At 34.9% G+C, this 11,075-nt stretch overlaps 1 protein-coding gene across 1 annotated transcript in view; it reads right to left on the bottom strand.

The window, feature by feature from the left end:
* Window positions 1-11,075, bottom strand: part of LOC137653400 (DNA helicase MCM9-like) — a 524,132-nt gene that overhangs the window by 149,816 nt on the left and 363,241 nt on the right. The window lies entirely within an intron of this gene.

Below are 11,075 nucleotides of genomic sequence, written 5' to 3'. Positions count from 1 at the left end.
GGCAAAAGAGGACAATTTTTTCCAGATGAGAGGGGATGGGATCCTGCTCCTTGGTCACCGATGAAGGAAATGACAAAATTGCCTGTTACATAATTTTGTAAAATAAAGATATAATTCTGATCAGACAGTAGCTGGCACAGCAGGAAATTTTTATAATGGAAATGCATTGAGTCCTTTCAGAAATCTTTTAAAATGGAGGCAAGAGCAATCCTCTCAGGATGGTAAGTGAAGGCGGGTAATATTTGTGTAAAGAACTCAAGTTTGTATAGTTAGGAATTTAGAATTTGTTATTTGTTTTTACTAAAAAGGTCTTTAAGTGAATCAGATTGGTGTCTGAAAAAAGGCAAAGATTTTTATCAGAGTTTTATCAGCGGGACTCTTTCCTTCCACTTAACACTAACACCTCTTCCTCCTTCCCTCCGCATCATTCAAGTCATCCACTCTCCTTACTACAGGGAATGTGAAGTTTAAGGTCAATTTATTTATGTTTTTGATATGCTGTTATGTACTGTCCTGTGTTTTATAATTTACTTTGTGCAAAAATGGTACATAATGGGAGCCATCTATGACTGGGAAAACAATTAATTCTATTTCCATTCATTCTCAAGGGGAAGATTGATACAATGTTTGAATACACAGCTTTGGAACGAATTATTTTCGATCTGTGAGGTATCATTGTATATGTCTTTTGGAAAGTTTAGTTACATGTAACATGAAGATTTAAGGGTACAATACCCTTATTTTTGCTGGAGTTGCAAAGTATAGCAACTCAACCAATACTATACCATCACAAAACTTTGAAAGGTAATCAGTATTTTGCAGTTGGTAACAATATACTGTATCAGCAAAATTTTCTGGAACTTGTTCGACCCCTTGATTAAAATAAAATTCTGAAAAGAACTGGAAGATTATGTAAGGACAAACTATGATGTAACACTTGGTTAAAAAAACAAATTTGAATCAAAGTGGAATTTTGATAATAAAATTTCTTATTTCTATAATCACCTGATGAACATATTGCTCCTCTAGAAAACTTGAAATTTTTTTTTGTTTCTTTCCCTTCAATAAACACATGCCCTTAGTAAAGGAATATAAAATTCTATCCTTAAGTGGTAAGAAGATCAGAACTGACGCACCAGACTCTTTTGTCCTATCATCAGTTTTGAAGTCAAAATTATGAACATCGGGGGAGTATAGAAATAAGAAATCTTATTATTACAATTCCATTTATTTCTATGAACTTTCCCTGATGTTTATATTGAGGAATCCTATACTCTGCTGGAGGTGGGACATCAGTGAAGGAAAGAGATAGGATCTTTTTCTATTTAAGGAAGGAGATTTACCAGCCATTTGTGTCAAACTTGACTCCTACAGAGCTGGCCCAAATAAATTTTAGAGATAAAGAATATAATATACATTACATCTGCTTGATAAGTAAATATATTAGGTAAAAATATATAAGAGATGTTTAAATTTTATCTATTGAGCATGTTTCTTAAAAACTTTAAACTTTTATAAATAGAAAAATTCTTAGAATCCAGTAATGACAAATATTTTCTGACCAAACATAACTGTTTTGAAAAACTTGATTTCACAAATTATATGTGGTATAGTTAAAACAGTGTCACACTATCTGTTTTGTGACATGTGCAGATTAAAAATTCATGGGTAAATCTTGTTTGACCAACCTGTAATCTTGTTACAATTACTTTTGCTCTTAATGAGTTCAAGGAAGAAACAATTTGTTTGATTTGTTTTAATTAATTATTTTATGATTCATTATTCCAAATACTTTGCCACTGTTATCATAAAAAATTTCAATTGTGGTTATATAGTCCTTAACAGGGACCTTGATACAAAGGTGTGGTGAAATTATGGCAGATTTAGCAGCAGCATCTGCTCTCTTTTTACCAACAGCAAGATGAACCAGAATTTTTTGTATTTAAATATTTTCCTCTGACAATAAAATTTGTTATGAAGCACTTCAATTTATAATGCAAGTTGCTTCTCATGTGTGTAACCTTTCTGGGCTTTTATGGCACTTCTTGAATCGGAATTAATGACAAACTTGAATTTTCTTTTATCTTTAATTGATTAAACAATGTTTATTTCTAGTAAAATCGCTGATAATTCCGGTGTGAATATTGATGTTTCACTATGTAATCAAAGCTGACTTGCTTTGTCAAAGAATACTACAGAACAACCAGCACCCTTTGAAGATTTGGAGCCATCTGTATGTATAGCACAGTGAGCAAATATTCTTTTTTTCCAGAAAGTCTGAAACCAACAGACGTAGTCTAAAGCTGTACTTTTCGGATGGAGTTATTTAGGATTCTTTGTATATGACAAAGACTGTTTGATGAGTAGTATATAACGAAGTTGTTCATATAAAGGCTACTTCTCGGCGTCAATGACCTTAGATGTCAGGATGCCAGAAAACTTTCAATCAATCAATCAATCCCAACCCTGTGGCATTTCAGAAACAAAGTCATGAATTGTCAATGCGAAAAACATCCCACCCAAGTTACTACCCTGGGTCACCACAGTAATGTTTGTAATAATTAGAATAAATATGTTGTATATAAGTTTGGATTCTTTTACCACCACTAAAATTTCCAATAAAGGGTTAAGGGGTCCTTTGACTGGCCAGATAGTACTACATTGGATCATTCTCTCTGGTTACGGTTCACTTCCCTTTTGCCTACACATACACCGAATAGTCTGGCCTATTCTTCACAGATTCTCCTCTGTCACACTTGACAACACTGAGATTACCAAACAATTCTTCTTCACCAAAGGGGTTAACTACTGCACTGTAATTGTTCAGAGGCTAATTTCCTCATGATAAGGGTAGAAGAGACTCTTTAGCTATGATAAGCAGCTCTTATAGGAGAAGGACACTCCAAAATCAAACCATTGTTCTCTAGTCTTGGGTTAGATTTCTCTTGCTTGAGGGTAAACTTGGGCACACTATTCTATCTAATTTCTCTTCCTCTTGTTTTGTTATAGTTTTCATAGTTCATATAGGATATATTTATTTTAATGTTACTGTTCTTAAAGTATTTTATTTTTCCTTGTTACCTTTCCTCACTGGGATATTTTCCCTATTTGGGGCCCCTGGGCTTATAGAATCCTGCTTTTCCAACTAAGGGTGTAGCTTAATAATAATAATAATAATAATAATAATAATAATAATAATAATAATAATAATATCACTTGCAGAAATATCCCAAGTAGAAAGCTATCTCACCCAAAAATAAATTTTTCCTATGTCAAAATCCATTATTTTTTCCAGGAGTTTGCAAACAAAACTGGTCCATGAAATTGGTCTATAGCTGTTTAGGTTACTGGAATCTTTTCCTACCTTATCTACTGGTATTGCTATTGCATGTTTCCATGTCTTTGGAAATAGATGTTTGGTCCTAAGATGAATACAAAAGTCTAATTGATAAACCTTTGGCTGGTTTTCTTATCATATAAAAATTTATGTTAACATTACCAAGGACACTTAAGAACAACTTGATAATGCAAATTCCAGATCCTTCTCACTAAATATATTCCAATGTCAAAATTCGACGTAATTGCTTCGTCTCTTCTTTTGTTGGATTGAAAGTGGCATCTAAACTATCAATAATTCTAATACTTTCAATACTTTGCCTAATAATATTTGAGATTGCCTGTGTATCATGAATTTGTGACCAATTATGCATATCTTGCAGGTCTGCTATAGGAAATATTGTTTTTATAAACTTCTGCCACACCTGATTCATTGAAATATATTTAGATATACAAGACACATTTCTTCCATGATATTATCCTTCATTTTATTGCTTCTTTTCTAAATTCAGCATAAATCTTATTGAGATACAATTTCAATACACCAATTTCTATTGCTATACCAACTAGTTTATTAACTGAATTTTCTAATGTTAGGGGACTAGTACTCAAATTTTTAATCTTTTATTCTAAGTTACTAGTTTTCTTCCAATTGCATACTTTTCTTTTATCACTTAGGTTAATGTTTATTTGGTTGGGCATTAGTCAAAGACATGGAGCTATCAGCTGATTGCGTGATGAACTTTACATAAAAATCTTGTTTCATCATGATCTTGTAAACAATTAAAGGGACGCACTTGACCCATATAAATCTTGAACTTTTCTTAGCTTTATTTGTATTAATACTTTGATTAGGAGGACTTGGTGTACGTCCAAACGTAATTATTAATCTAGGAAAATATTTGATGCTGTAAAGGTCGTCTAGCACATTCCATTCAAACCTATCTACAATACTGTTGGAACAAAGTGTTTTATTTATTAAGGAATGTCCCATGAGTTTTTTAATAGTAAGAGCTATTATTTTCCTTGTTTAATATACATAAGTTATGATCATTAACTATTTGTTCAACTGGATACCATTTGTATCAATGGTAACTTAATTAGCATCCCAAAGCGGATTGTGGGCATTAAAGTCTCCAATTATTTGGAAATATTCTTACTTATCTGGAAATCCTTTGGTTAAATTTTGCAAATTATAATTATCAGGTATTAACATATTGGTCGTAAATTTTATTTAAGTCTCAGCCTTGTGATTTTCTTTGTTAATTTATTTAAGGTTAAGTTTGGTTTTGCATGTGACAAGGCTGTTTCTAAAGACATTTGGTGGCCTCCTCTCAGGCATTGGAGTGTGTAAAAAAAGTTTACTCCTAACTTCCTCTAATGTTTCTTTTTGGTGTTGGTGAGAGCTGCCATGGACTCTGGAGTGTTGACTGGCAGTTTCATCTACTGTGTTTTTTTACTGTGATCGTCATGGGAGACAAGAGTTTTCTTCCTCGCCAGTAGGAAAGGAAACCAAAAGAACAGGCCTGACTTGCATGTCTCCCACTCTTTTTACGCTGCCTTTTGGATCATCAGGATTAACTTTTGTGCTGTGGGCTCAGTTCCTGTGCCACCCACAGCGTTCTGAGCTATACTAGCCTACCCTAGGCTAGTGCTTGTGAGTGGTGTGGACTTCCTGTGGGCTCAGGTCGATGCAGAGGAGTTTTTCCCGGCCGAGTGGACGTAGGAAGGGCACCTCTGCATCCTTCCAGACGTCTTTTTCGCCAGTGCGGCAGTTGTGGGGGCATTGTGACCCGAAGAGGAACGTAGAGAGTCTGTGAACAAGTAATATCCTTTTGGTATCTATTTCAGGGTAGCAATACTGTTTGTATACCCCTGTTGCTACCTGTGCTCCAGAACTCCCTCCGATAGTGGTGACCTGATGAGTGACACTGTACCTGATGGCTTGCTCGGAGCCTGTGTCAGAGTTCCCCGGTGCTATGACCCTTTGTTCCCTCTATAATCTGAGAGGAGCTATTAGGGTATCTTCTGTATTTTTATAGTTTTCTCATATAGAGAACAATGTATTTGCCATAGTCCTAAGGTGTTAATGTTAAGATTAAGCTTTATAATATTAGGTAGGAATTTAAGTGTTCTCTTGCTGTATGTCTCCTCCTTCGTTCCTAACCTAATTTAGTTATAGGTAAGTTTGTTTTTGGGCCCTTTATTTACTGCCAATGGGTTACTATATTACTGTCTTAAGGATGCAGATTTAGAGGTTAGGTAATCCTTCCGGATTTTATATTAAGGACGGCATTTTTGTCCTGTAGTCACAAGGCTGACTGTTATTTATTTTTTTTTTGATTTGTGTATTAAACATTGTTAAGTTTTCTCTCGTGTTTTCGGTTCCATTGACCTTTTTTTTTTTTTTTTTCATTGAACACGTATTACTGACCTCTCTTTCCTGGTGCTTTAAGAACTTGCACCACTGCCTCACATGGGTCGTAATAATAATATATCATTATTATATACAAAATATATGTGTTAAAGGAGCTATTATTCAAATAAACGCTAACTCCTGATACAGTAATTGAAATTTGGACGTGTCAAATATTTTACCATCATCAGCTACATCGTTATTTTTGATAGTTTACTGCAGTTGGTTTTCTGTTTAACTGCGATAAAATTACTGTTTTGATTAAGTTAAAGTTCTCTAAATATAATGTCCTGTTTACTTTGATTAATATTTACTTTCTGATCATCGTTTTCATTATGATTAAGATTTTCTTTTAATATCTCAAGATGAAGAGTGCCTCTATCACAGTTCTTTATCAGATAGTCAACATACATACATCAGAGTTTCTGATTTAGAATACTGCTTTTTATTTTAGTTCTTGATAAATTTCTCAAGTGATTCCAATAACCTGAAATGGATTTATCTCTTTGAATGGTAAATAATCAATAAGGTTTCCATCAGTTCTTATTGACATTGACTTTTACTACATGTCTGGTAGCTTTTTTAATCATTATGTTGGGTTTAGATTTAGAAGATGGGAGTAGAGTTATTGTTTCTGTTTCTGCAAAAGTTTGATCTGCTATATTAACCAGCAAATATTTCTAAGTAAAGTTAGAAGAAATCTCTTCAGGCTCAATCACACATTCTTCATTAAGTGTTTTTTTCTATTTTGGAGGGGTTCCATTTTCTTTCTAAGATCCAGATTCTATGGATACATGATCAACCATTTATACTTCACTAAGACTTTATATATCCTTGGAGGTATCAGATGTAGCTAGTGTGCCAAACCTTATTTGTACAGGAATCCTAGCATCTTTCTTATATATATGATTTTGAGTTCTAGTACTTTTACCATCTTCACTTACTCTGTTCGTAAACGAGTCTATTTGAATATTTAGAAGCAAAGGCAGAAGTGCTAGATTGATTGATTTGAGGGTTTCTGGCATCTTGGCATCTAAGGTCATATTCGATTAAAACCATAAAAGCAAAGATGTCATTTTAAGTTAAATATCTTTCAGAAGACTTGCTTCTGAAATAAAGATGAAAATACCATGTCAAGCCTCAAACAGACATCTATTTCTTTCACTACTGAATGTAGGGCATTCATTCAACAAATTTTTCACTGTCAATGGTACCAAACAGTCGTCGCAATATAGCTGGTATTGGTCATTAAGCAGATATTTAGGTATCAACCGAGTGTGACCAATGCGGAGACGACAAAGAGTAGTCTCCCACTTTCGGGGCATCATGTTATACTTCCAGAAGTATATAAAATTCATTATTTCTCACATTTTGTTTTCAATTAAACTATCACAATGTTGTTACCAATAATTAGAAATCAAATTCTTAAAGTTGGGTAAACAATCATTACTAAAAATAGGATACCTTCTTGTTCGCAACTCAGCAGCAGTATTCTTTGCCAGTAAATCTACCTTCTCGTTTCCAGACACACCTACCTGTGCTGGAACCCAGCAAAATTGAACTGTTATACCTCTCAGTCCAATAACAAAGAGCCATTCTAAAATCTTTAAAACTAAAGGGTTACTAGAATTAAAAACTTCTAAAGCTTGAAGGACACTCCTTGCATTACTAAAAATGGTTAGTTTGCCGTATAGTTCGGCCGTAAATATGGAAGCTGTTAGAGGAAGTGCACCTCTACAATTAAAAGCATTACTATATACTCCAAATCCAACGCCAGCATCGGATGTGGAGCCATCAGTATATATCAAAGTTGATTCCTTATGTTCTGCAGTATGTTCTGTAAAAAGATATCTGGCTTCTAAGTCAGTCATATCATTTTTAACTCTAATAAAATATTTACAAAAGGATACCTCTGGTAATTTCCATGGACGTGTTAATGATACTTTAAATGGGAGCACCTTAGTCCTAACTGTATCAGGACTGTCTATCAACTTTTTCACTCGAAAACCATAAGGTTGAGGGGATTTTTGGCTGCAACTCAAAGTATGTTGAGTGCCTTACAAGGCTTGCAGTCTAACATGCTAAAGAATTAGGAAGCTTTTGCAACCTACACCAATACCGAATAATAGAAGACTTTCGGTAAAGGTCTAACGATAATTCACCAGCGTCAACAAGGAGGCTTGAAATAGGCAAAGTTCTAAATGCTCCTGTTGCCAATCTTATACCAGTATGCAGTATAGAATCTAAAATCTTTAGTCGACTTGGGGTGGCTGAGGAGTATATTTCACACCTATAACTAATTTTTGAAAAAATTAAGGCATTTTATAACTTTAAAATAGTTTTGTGATCTGTCCCCCATGATGTATGGGACAAAACTATTTGAAGCTTCAAAACATCAAGACATTTTGCTTTTAATGATTTCAAGTGAGGAACCCATGTCATCCTGCAATCATATATCGAGCCTAAAAACCTAGCTTCACTTGCATATGGGATCTATTGACCTTTGATGTACCTTTCAGGGTCTGGAGGTACTCCCCGAATACAACAAAAATGGACAACAGTAGTTTAGCTTGTCAAAAACTTAAACCCATCCATTTCGGCCTACTGAATAATTTTGTCAATTAAGAGTTGCAGTTTTTTCTCAACCATAGCCATTCTATCTCCAGCATATGATATGGAGAGATCATCGACAAATAGAGTTGAGAAAATATCTTTAGGAATGACTGAGGATATCCCATTAATAGCTAGTGCAAACAGGGTTACACTTAGCACAATATCCTGGGAAACTTCTTCATCCTGACACTTCTTCTCTGATACAGCTTACCCCAGCCCCCTCACTTGAAAAAATCTATGCAAAGTAAATGATTGAATAAACAATGGTAGCTCTCCTCGTAATCCCAAATTATGAATGGTTTTATAAATACCATATATCCATGCAGTATCATATAGCTTTTCAAGGTAAAATAAGACTGTTACATGATGCTGTTTGAAAGCAAAGGCTTCACAAATAGAGGACTCAAGTCGTATCAACGCATCAGCTGCCGAGTGCATTTTTCTAAATCCACACTGGATAGGTGATAAAATACCTTTCTTTTCCAGGTACCACATCAGTCTTGTATTGACCATCTTCTCCATGATCTTAAATAAGCAAGATGTAAATGCAATTGGTCGATAATTTGCTGCGAAAAACTTATCCTTACCGGGTTTTAAAAAGGCTAAAATAATGGCTAGTTCCCAAACACTTGGATAACTATGATCATGCCACACTGTTAATAATGCTTAATATAAACAACTTTGTATTAATAGGTACAGGTTTAATCATTGCATATGGAATTCCTTTAGGTACAGGGGCTGTATCATTACAATTAGAAAGTGCAGAATCAAATTCTCTTTCAGTAAAAGGAGAATTGTCTTACTCCTCCCTCCCTGTTACGAAATTTAAATTTTGATTTTCTTCAATGTTCCTATACTGGTTACGAGGGGCTGCTGCACACTTGCATGATACATTTGGGAAATGATCAGCCAGAGCATTCCTAACCTCAGTTGCTCCAGTCACATTCAACACTGGTGGTGGGTTGGAGGTCAATTTGCCTGCTACTGTATCTCTTTCAATTTCTTCAATACATATGATGGTGGCGTTCTAATGTTAATGGAGAAATCAAAAGATACCCAAGATTGGTGCCTAACTTCTTTCATGGCATGATGGAACTGTGCTCTACATTTCTTGTAAATAAATTCTCCAATATAATTAGTATGGACCAGCAGGGGTCACTTGCTTTAGATAGGCACTGCACATCACAAGGAGCTGGCTATCCTTTGACGCATCTAGCCAATGAATCCTCTATGGATTTAGTCAGTTATGGAAAGAGAAGATGTCGGTATGGCCCCCAGTCCCAGGCGTAGCGGGGTGTCAAGAATCTCCTGGTTTATAAATACTAAAGAAAAATGGAAAATAGGTAATTGGAATATTAGAACCATGAATCAGATTGGGAAGTTACAGCAAGTGGAGAGTGAATTTATGAAATATATTTTGGATATCTTGGCCCTAAGTGGAATATGTTGTAAGGGGATTGGTAAGGAAACTTTGGAACAAGGCAATATATATATCTACTTAGGAAGATCAGATGGAGTTGGAAGAGAAGGGGTAGGAATGATGATGACACCAAGAGCAGAAAAGGCATTAACCGAGTGGAGAGCTGTAAATAGCAGATTGTTATTAGCAAAGTTCAAATCAAAGCAGTACAATATGAATATTATAGTTTGCTATGCCCAAACAAATGATTCCCCTGAAGAAAGGAAAGAAGCATACTATGAAGGACTGCAGAGGGTAATAGATAAGATCCCTGAGAGAGATATGAAAATTGTGATTGGTGACTTCAATGCTAAAGTTGGAAGAAATAATCAAGAGATAGAGAATGTGATGGGTGTCGAGGGTCTTTTCAATGTTTCAAATGAAAAGGGAGCGCACTTCATAAGTTTCAGTTCAACAAACAATCTTGTCCTTGGAGGTAACCTTTTTCAACACAAGAACATCCATAAGTATACATGGACTTCACCATGTGGCAATTACAAAAATCGGATAGATCACATTGCCATTAATAAATAGAGAACGAGGACTCTCAAAAATGTAAGAAGTTACAGGGGTGCTGATATTAGTAGTGATCACGAAATCCTCATTGCCACACTTAAATTAAAACTGAGAGCACCCAACAGAAAGATGGATAGAATACCTAGGTTTGATACAACTAAGCTTTTAGAAGAAGAGTACGGAGAAACATTTGAAATTGAATGTAGGAATCTATTTGAAGTCTTAAGAGACTTTAAGAGACAAGGAAAAGACGGTTAATGAAGAATGGTGTGCTATTAAAAACATATATCAAACACTTGGTAGTGAAGTCTTGGGACATGCAGCAACAATGAGAAAGCCATGTATATCAAATGATACTTGGGATACTATAAAAAGGAGACAAAGACAGAAATTGATTGTTGAAAGTTTTCTATGGAAATACTGAAAATTAAAAGGTAGAGCATGCTAAGTATTTCAGTATTGCCAGTGAGGTCAAAAGAAAGGCCAGGAATAAATGGCAAGAATGTTTAGACTAATGCAGATGAGGTTGACAAAGATATGAATTCAGGAAGTGGCTATGGTGTAAGAATTGCTCATAGAATTACTAATGAAATCTCGAATGGGACAATGAAGAAGAAGCATATACCAATCACTAAGAAATGGTTCTGTTATAGCAACAGACAATGAAGAAAGACAACATTGGATGGAACACTTTAGTGAGGTTATGAATAGGAAATATGAAGGGAATAATTTGAT

Source organism: Palaemon carinicauda, chromosome 14 (assembly GCF_036898095.1).
Source record: "Palaemon carinicauda isolate YSFRI2023 chromosome 14, ASM3689809v2, whole genome shotgun sequence".
NCBI lineage: Eukaryota > Metazoa > Arthropoda > Malacostraca > Decapoda > Palaemonidae > Palaemon > Palaemon carinicauda.
The sequence above is the reverse complement of the archived record's forward strand: the minus strand, read 5'-3'. Positions and strand labels throughout refer to the sequence as shown.